Raw genomic sequence first — 10,663 nt, forward strand, 5'->3', positions numbered from 1 at the left:
GCCATTTAAAGCGAACTCTCTTTAACTGCACTGTCAGTCGGTTGCGTTGAAGAAGATCGAACAAGATTTTCAAGATTTTTATTTCACTCAGACACACATAATATGTGTAACAAGAGGTCATGTATATATAACATAGATGAGTGCATTTTTTCATTTCAAAATATTTTATTAAATCAATTGATTCAATGGGAATTGGGCAGTTTGAGTGCATGAACAAGCGAAGTGTTATTCTTCAAATTGCGTGCTTCTGATCACAATGCAGTAGAAGGAGGAGGTGCTAGTGTTTGCAGGTTCCCCTTCGTCCGTCTGTCTGCGGCGTCCGTTTGATGGATAGTTTTTGGCACAAAAATGGCACCGCCTTTTTGAGTAATATACGATGATAATTGTCAATATTTTTCACGACTATAGTAAAAAAAAATATATTTTCCGAATGTGCTATAAAATCAAAATCGTTATATCAAGTTATTGATGAATGCTAGCTATGTCTATAACACACATAAAAATGTCCTTTGAAGTATATTCCGGATAATTTAGATATGATCTAATTAACTTAAAAGTGAAATATTCGAAACTTTTCAAATCATACATTAAACGTATTTGTTTGTCGAGCTGTATTTATTGTAACTTTAAGGTACATACACTTTTCGACCAGACAGTTTTGTACCTTTACAAATTCCTGCAGTGTATACCCTACCTATACCCTACCTACGTCACAGATATACATTGTATGTACCTGTTAATCACATACCTGTTTGTAGCGTAAGGTTTGGTTTGGTTTGTTTGTGTTTTACGTCCTGTGGTCATTTAAGGACGTGCCAGGTTTTGGTGGTGGAGGAAAGTCGGAGTTTCCGGAGAAAAACCACCAACCTACGGCCAGTACCTGGCGACTGCCCCACGTAGGCATCGAACCCGCGACCCAGTAGTGAAGGGCCAATGGTAGCAGAATGTCAGACGCGGCCCCTGTTTGTATCGTAAGGATATACTAATATGTCTGGTGTCTTTTTTAGAGATGTATCTGATAACATTCCTGAAGTATCGCGTTACACTAGACAAGATACACATATTGTACTTAGTAATATTCATATTGTTCAGTCTTGGTTATAATCACGCTGTGTTTACTATATATTCTTATTGGCACCAAGTTTATCAATAGTTTAGAGATTGTTTATCAATAGCATAGATTTACGTCAAAGAAAAAACTTATGACCATTTTTTTGTTTGTTTGTTGTATTTTTTTTGCGAATATTTAGTTTAATAAATATGCACATTTTGTATTGAAAACAGCAAAGAATGCCCTTCGATAAGAACAATGCTAATTTATAGTTATAGGTATACGTATATTGTTATCATTTCTTAACAAATATCACAATTATGCACCTGTTGTTTGACCCGTACACTGAACAGATAAAGGTGTCTCATGTTTACATACAAATGAGTAAAATGTAGTTTTACGAATGGTTATTTACAATAGTACAATGATGTTGGCTGCTTTGGTTATCTTTTAATCAGACACAGTTCTAGCAATGTTCACTTGTAAACAGTGAGAGTGGCGCAGATCAGAAACTCAACACAACATTAAAAGTGAGAATGACTCAAACAAGAAACTCAGCACCACATAAACAGTGAGAGTGGCTCAGATCAGAAACTCAACACAACATTAAAAGTGAGAATGACTCAAACAAGAAACTCAGCACCACATAAACAGTGAGAGTGGCTCAGATCAGAAACTCAACACAACATTAAAAGTGAGAATGACTCAAACAAGAAACTCAGCACCACATAAACAGTGAGAGTGGCTCAGATCAGAAACTCAACACAACATTAAAAGTGAGAATGACTCAAACAAGAAACTCAGCACCACATAAACAGTGAGAGTGGCTCAGATCAGAAACTCAACACAACATTAAAAGTGAGAATGACTCAAACAAGAAACTCAGCACCACATAAACAGTGAGAGTGGCTCAGATCAGAAACTCAACACAACATTAAAAGTGAGAATGACTCAAACAAGAAACTCAGCACCACATAAACAGTGAGAGTGGCTCAGATCAGAAACTCAACACAACATTAAAAGTGAGAATGACTCAAACAAGAAACTCAGCACCACATAAACAGTGAGAGTGGCTCAGATCAGAAACTCAACACAACATAAAAAGTGAGAATGACTCAAACAAGAAACTCAGCACCACATAAACAGTGAGAGTGGCTCAGATCAGAAACTCAACACAACATAAACAGTGAGAATGACTCAAACAAGAAACTCATCACCACATAAACAGTGAGAGTGGCTCAGATCAGAAACTCAACACAACATTAAAAGTGAGAATGACTCGAATCGGAAACTTAACGCCACATAAACAGTGGGAGTGACTCAATTCAGAAACTGAACACAACATAAAAATTGCGAATTTCCAATATAATATGAATTTGGATTGGTGAGGCACACATGAGTTATTTCCCTTTGTTAAAAGTACATTTGGGTAACTGTGAATTCAATGTGCACCCAATCATTTGTGAGTAACTTTAGTAATCCAATCTTTTCCTTGATGAACGGCTATTATATATCCCTCACTTCAATATAACTCGCATTTTATATGAGTTTACGCTGCTACCAAGGTAACTAATGACATACATGTACATAAAAAATGTGATACGCCTCTCAAACTAATATGGCTGGTGAAGGGCACGTAACTCTGGTAAGCTTATCACAAAAAGCTAAAATAAATAAATATGAAAACTGGCGATGTGAGAGACGATTTTTTTTTCACGGAGATTAGAAATAGTTATCAAAAAAAAATGACGTCAGACATAGATTCTTTCAAGGATTAAAATACGTATTGCTACATGACCCTATGATGGTATGAACACTTGACCGTTAAAATCATATTTAAGATGAACGCGATCAATGGGGCGCATCTTTGATAATATTTCCACTTCTAAAGGGCACTGACCAACTCCAGCAATGTGAAGATTGATGTCAGAGGAGGATTTAGATGGAAAAAGGAAAGTTTTCGACTGAAAGAATTTAGTTGGTTTTTGCAAAGTGACGGTAGGGGCTTGAATCGAAAGAGTTTGTTGGCAGATTAATTACGGTATTAGGAGGGAGCTTATTCCACTCGTGTATAGTTCGAGGGAAGACAGTTTCTTTTCTAGACTGAGATTTGGAGAAAGGACTTTGGAAAGAGAGCTCGTTTCCATGCCTGGGTTTTCTGACAGGGGGGATAAGTCTGTCAGATTTTGCTATTTCAGCTTTACAATTGATAATATTGTAAAACATGGTAGGAAGAGCATACTAATTATCTACGTCTACCTGCTAGAGGACACAACTCATCAAATGTTAAGTGGTCCAACATTTCAGACACACTTGAGGTACGGTGATTGCAGTATGTGCCTATTATAATAAAGCACGTAACTCGCAGCCCTGCGCTGCACCATTTCAATTTTGTCAATATGTGTTGGGATGTGAGGATCCCATACTGTGCAAGCATATTCTAGTGATGGTCGTACTAGTGATTTATATGCCTGCACTTTGGCTGCTGTAAAGCTAATTTTAAGTTTTCGGCTCAAGAAGCCTAGGGTGGAATTAGCCTTTGAGCAGATGTTATTAATATGGGAGTCCCACTTGAGGTCAGATTGTAGTGTGACACCCAAATACGTAGCTTGATCCACATGCTCTAATGTATGTCCGTCTACGTTGTAATTATGGATGATAGCACATTACATCTGCTCGGTTGGAAGGCCTTTTCCCATATATTCCCCCAGAGCTCCAGTTCGTCAAGGTCTTCCTGCATTGCTACAGCATCGCTGTTCGACCTGACAACCAGATTTGCAATAGTGCCATCTGCAAATAATCGAAATGTAGCATTCAGACCCACAAGGATGTCATTTATCAAAAATGAGGAATAAGCTGGGTCCAAGAGCCGATCCCTGGGGTACTCCAGAATGGACATTGACAGAGTCAGACTTTCACCTTCTACTACTTCTGTTTGGGCTCTACCAACAAGGAAACTGTCAACCAGTTGATGACATTGACCCTTATACCATAATGTTTTAAATGATGGAGTAGTAGAAATGATTTTATTACAGATACATGTTAGCGATATGGGCCTATATTTTTCTGGATTGGATTTTGGACCTTTTTATGCACAGTTGACACATTGCCAGATTTCAAACCCAGAGGAACTACATGTATGTACCTGTTGTCAATGACTTTGATTATCAGAGTTAAGATCGGGGCTATTTCTGTCGCAAACTCTTTAAGGACAATAGGTCTGATGTCATCAGGACCGGAGGCCTTGAGTGGATTTAGGCCTTGGAGGAGTTTTGGGACAACTCTTGCACGGATAACAATTTAAGGCATGGTAGGATATGTATCATGAGCAGGCATGCATGTTACACCGGGTGTAAAACCGCTGGTCAGTGAAGATTTCAGAGGGAGTAAATGCAGATTGAAATCGTGCGTTTCGTACCTGTAACCTCCCCTTATTATCGTTTTGGATATAACTACTGTCCGGCTGGACCAGGAAACAATCGCTGGTCATGTAGATAAGTTGTTATTGGGGTCGAAGATCCGGGGTTGGAATAACGGCCTAGCACCGTCACATTTTTTACGCTCAGAATTCTGTTGTTGATATTTGTGTTTTGTTTCTTTGTTTGTTTGAAAAGTTCCGAACTTTTTTTTAGACATGATTTATTACAAGTATTATCATGCAGTTAAAAAGTTTCAAATTCGATCATCGTTACACATTTTGGTACAGCCTAGATCCAAGGTTATAAACCCTTCTTCATTTTACTTAGTAACAGTTGTGCTCTGAGAACCATAATCTGACCGTATTGTTAGATTTTAAATGTCATATATCTATAAAAAAGACTTTCTTTCATTTAAATATTTCATACACAAAATAATCGATTCCTACCCTTTTAAAAATATATCAAAGCAGTTCATTATCTTTGTTTGAAGGTTGAATGATAAATATTAAACACATAGTTAAATGTGTCAATACTCACCTATGATCTGTGACCTTTGAACATACGAGAATCTTCTAATTCGATTGCATGGTGATCATGTGTGTATCAACCCAATTCATCGGCCCCAGCCAGCCGGTAAAAAAATGATCCTATCTGAAAATCGAAGGACGAGGTGCATAATGTACGTATATAACCCAATACAAATACTCAGTGTGAATAAGTCGGCCCAAAGGATACAAAATCAACGCAGCCAAACTTCCCTTTGATTTCTGTAGAGTATCCAGTCAATGTATATATTTAGAATGCATAGGACATAAGACGAGTTATGATTGATTATGTTTTGGAACCAGTAGAGTAAGTTTAATCTAAAAGATAATCTACGAGTTCAGGCGATTTCTGTTTCGATTCACCCAAATGGAAATGAACGAAGAATGTACGGATGACATGTCAAAATTATATTATTGATGTCAGATTTCAACTCCCCCATTCTCAATTCCCGTTATCTTTTCTCTTTTAGATTTTGTTTGAAAAAACACTCCACCAAAAAGTTTTATAAAGTATAATCAATTCTGTTAAGTTTTATATAGGGCATATCCCACCACAAATAGACCTATTTAGATTTTTTTCATTGTACCAAACTTGTGATTTGATTTTACCGGATTCATGTCACGTGGGATAACCATAATATGAAGATGGTGTGTACAGATGATTCGGCCCTTTCAACGGACACTTTTAAAAAGAGATTTCCAAAATGTCGACATAACCGTACTTTGAGCTCAAAATCGATCAATCTAGGGTAAAATGTGAACAAAGAAAAAGAAAAAGTACACGGAGAATGAGACCGGGTGTTCCGGAACGGTAAGCGATTTCTGCTTCAAAGACACTATACAATACAAATCAAGGTCAAATCCAAGTAACAAGCTTTATTGTTGAAATTTCACAGCCTGTGAAATCCTATTTTTGTAGCATTGTAGGATTGACCTTCATTTTGACGTCATTGTTTACTTTACTGTCAAAGAAATTTGAATGTGCATCCATGGAATTAAAAGTTTGCCAGCATACATTTGTTATATGATTAGACATAATTGATCCCGAATATATGTTCCATGTATCTAGATATTGAACGAACCAATCAATGGTTGTATTGGGCTGTTATCTCGCTGAAGCGTGAACGGCGCAATATTTGAAACAAGTATCAATCCGCCGAGCCTTTTTCACTGCGTGTACGCTAATTCATACACAGGAAGAGGTTGAAAAACTGAAGAAGGGAGAGATTTGAATATACTGGAATGTTTGATACTAATATTATCATGGTATATACATGCATTTAGTGATTAAACATTATCATTAATATTGATGTTATATGGGAAAGAGAGTGTTCCAGTATTTATGCATTGTTTTCAATATTAATTCATATATATAGCATTTGGTATAGCGCCCTATTTAGCTAACATAAGCCACTCTAAAATGCTTTGCAGTATATGGATGTACAATAAATACAATACAATTTTGAGGAATTCGCAAGGGTCTGATATAATAATAATGATGTTTATTTCAGGAAATAGATCATAGACATCACATGCAACATGACAGTTGACAAACATATTACAGTATCTACAACATACATATATATTACTAAAAATATTAAACAGAATATCACAGGTTTTTGGAGCAGTCCAAGGAGCAGGTGATTGGGCATCCCCTTCCTGCAAGCTCTCCGGACGCTCAAATACTAATGAACCTACATGAATTAAATTATCGTCAGTAATAAAACATTGTATTATCTTCAAATATTATATTATATATGAAACTAAAATTCATAACTGATTTTAAGATATATGATATATATTTATACAATTAATACAACACAAAGATTGATCTATAAACCTGAGGATAGCCCATGAAAGCTCGAAAGCTTATTTCCAATGGGGTCCATGTTATATTGATCACGGGGAAAGATTTGGCAGGAGGGAATGATTGACAACATATTACCTTTATTGTCAGTACCTATAGTAATTCCTTAATGACTGACAGATAATCTAAAAAACACATATATATATGTTCAGGTTTAAAAAGTTAGCCCATCTTAAGATATGTAACGTGACTTTCTAAGTATTTCTAAATAACAAAAATAATACGGTACAGATGTCGTCAGCACGTGGATTGCAGTGGCACAAAGTTTGTTTTCTTAGGGTTGGGGATCCCCCTACCAGCAAAGTCTATACTTGTTTTGTGCCACCGCAATCACATATAATTGTGTTATCAGCATGCGTTTTGAAATTTGAAAGCGAGATGTTTCTTCACTGCTGCCTTAAATGCATATATGGATTTTATACCCTTGATTTTGTCAGGCAGACTATTCCAGTCATGGATCCCGTTAAAATAAAAAGTACAGGTATCTTTCCCTTTACATGGTGGAACAACAAAATTAAAAAGATATGATCGTGTGTTATGCTGATGAACACCTGACACTTTTATGAAGTTTAGGTTTAACTAGGATGGACATTTTCCATAAAAAATCTTGTGCACATGATTGAGTCTTAATTGTTTGACTCTATATTCTATACTTAACATATTGAGCTTTGACAGTTCTGTGGGAGTGATACTCGTTCTGGGTTCTAATTGGCTAATAAATCTGACAACTTTATTTTATAAAACCTGTAATTTATTCTTCATTTTCTTGTTCAATCCTGAGTACCACGCGGAGCATGCATAATCTAGCTAGGTGACACTGTATAAGTGCAGAACATAAACTTTGTCTGTTTTTTGTTGTTAGACATTTAATTTGTCTGTATAAAAAATTCAGTCTAGAATTTACTTTCTTCGCGATGTTTTCTATTATTTCTTCACCAGAAATACAACAATCTATATTAGCTCCAAGATATTTCACAGATTTTGTTGATTTGATCGTATGATTGTTTGCGACAATTTCAAAATGATCAATTTGATTTAATTTTCTTTTCATTCCAAATAGCATGCTTTCTGTTTTACCTAAATGCAACGAAAGCTGATTATCAACTAACCACTCTGCACATGATTCAAGTACAGCACCAAGTTTCATGGAAATTGTTTCTGGGCTTTTATGTGCGAAAAGGATAACACTGTCATCGGCATATAATAGTAATTTGCATTCTCCATCAATGCTGATTGCCATATTGTTGACATAGCATAAGAATGAAAGAGGGCCTAAAATACTACCTTGTGGTATCCCACACGTAATAGTAGCTGGGTCCGAGTAGATATCGTTAATTTTGACTGTCTGATGTCTTTTACTCAGATATGATCTAAACCAATTTACAGATGTCACACCCATCATTTTCAACTTGCTACACAGAATGTCATGGTCCACCGTGTCAAAAGCTTTGCGTAGGTCTAGTAGCAACATGCCAATGTATAGACCTTTACTAGTATTACATTTAATGTGGTCTAGCAAATGTATAAGACAGGTATCAGTGGAGTATGCCTTCCTAAACACTAATTGATATTCATAAAGTATGGTGTGTTTTTTTTATCAGAAATGCTTGCATCTGCGAATACACCGTTCGTTCAAATAATTTAGAGACAATGCTCAATATACTTACTGGTCTGTAATTACCAGTATCTAGACTACTACCCTTTTAAAACATATGAAAACAGGCATGTGATTACCTCTAAGTCCTATGCCGCCTGGCTAATATCTCCCGATGTGCGTATGCCTGCGTGTGTGCTGGAGATGTAATGTTTTGCCTTGTTTGTTGGATTTATTTTTATATTTTTGTTTAATAACTAAGTTTTGATTGTTTTCATTGTTTGATTTTGAACGATCGTCCACAACGAATTCTCCAATTTAACAACTCAATCAGCAATGGAGCCTCGTTAATTAATTTGTATTTCAAATTAAACATTGCATCTAAAATACTATTACAATTTTAAGTCCATTTATCACTACGTCAGTGTATTCGAATCACACGGAAAGGACATACTCCTTTGCACTATTATATGGTTGTTGGCAGGGGTCACTGTGTATGTTAAGCTTAATTAATTTTTGACCCGGAAAATCCGGCGTGTTATTGGTTTTTGTGCTAAATTATAGATTACCTCTCGATTATTACTGAAGCAGTGAACCACGAATATCATTTTCTAATACGTAAACCCATTAAAACAGTCCCGTTATTGATTGAACACTATATCCCTGATATTAACCTCATTTCAGACAACAGCAGACGGCCATAATGCTATATAATAATAATCGTTTACAATAACGATATTGATCGGTGACAAACAATAAAATCTAAATTCCCCGGGGTCAGTGAAATTTTATCTTTCGTTTATACATAGCAGCGACAGCAGGAAAACAAATGCAGAATAGCCGCGATATTTCAGGTGTTTTCTACAAAAAAAAATCAAAACTATCTCTGGAAGCCATCATTGTTACCAAGGTTACGGTAAAATCGACGACCAATGACGCATCAAAGGATTGAATACAGAGGAGATTTGTCGTATCTATTAATTAATAAAACACATCGTAAAATTCTGCTGTGTCACGATTACCCCAGCAATTAAACTGATAACCTAACACGTCAGGTGCATGTTCAAGCTGTACTCTGTGAGGAGGTCGGGAATTTGGTTCAAACAGAAAGAAACATGCAACAAAAAATGATTTATCGACCTAAAATAACGCAATGTCATTAGTTCGTTTGGTTGACGTGTGTGAGGGCCCGGTTTCGATACAAAAGACTAAAGGTATAACCTTATATATATATATTACTTATTTAAACGGTTGATTCGTTAACCCAGATTCTCTTCTAAATATCTGGTGTTTACTACAAAAAAATCAAAACTATCTCTGGAAGCCATCTACAATGGACATATTGTTTTTTTCATATACTGGATTTATATATATTGATGCAATGTTTTACCTAACAAATCAATCTATAAAAATCAGAGCTTTCTAGTTAGATCTGTCCTAGATAGATGCACCCTGTTGTCAAATATATTGCGTTGCCATGGATATCTACAGGAGAAGGTTCAATGTACATAATGGAAATGTCACGGAAACCCATACCATGGTATGATTTTCTTGACCTCTGGTTGTCCTCTATCCCATTAAAGGGACCATTATTTCCTAGACCATTGGCTTGCCTGTTTTGGGACTCCATTTGATATCTCATTTAGTACTTTTCTTTTATTGATTTATTACCAGGTTTTTTTTGTCGTTTTCCATATTTTCTGGGAAACGCAAGTAGGAGAGGGAGATGGGTCGATGGGGGAATGCGGGGGTGAGGCTTGTGGAGTGTAAAACAGATGATCTTTGAGATATAATTCATTTTTTAATTAAAACATGAGTATTGGCGGTTTCTTTATCCTATCCAGGTTGTAGTGTATCGTCAACATGTTATTTTTAAGCATTTTGACAATACATTTATACCAGACCACGTTTGTGTATATACAACCTTTGCCGATGACCTGAATAAGGATATGCATTTATGAATATGCTTATAATCGTAATCATAATTCTGTGTTAAATGCCTAAGGCTGTCTTTTTAATTATTCAAGTAAACATGTAAACGTCGATACGACTGTCGCCTGACTGTAAGCTTAAATTAACTCGTGCCATACAGTCACGTTTTGTCGGTCATGTCGTAGGAAAACATTACCAGTTTAATGTCCTTTGATATAATTTATAAATATAAAACAGGTAAAATTATTTTTAAGT

The sequence above is a fragment of the Mizuhopecten yessoensis genome, unplaced genomic scaffold (assembly GCF_002113885.1).
Source record: "Mizuhopecten yessoensis strain PY_sf001 unplaced genomic scaffold, ASM211388v2 scaffold10603, whole genome shotgun sequence".
Classification (NCBI taxonomy): Eukaryota; Metazoa; Mollusca; class Bivalvia; order Pectinida; family Pectinidae; genus Mizuhopecten; species Mizuhopecten yessoensis.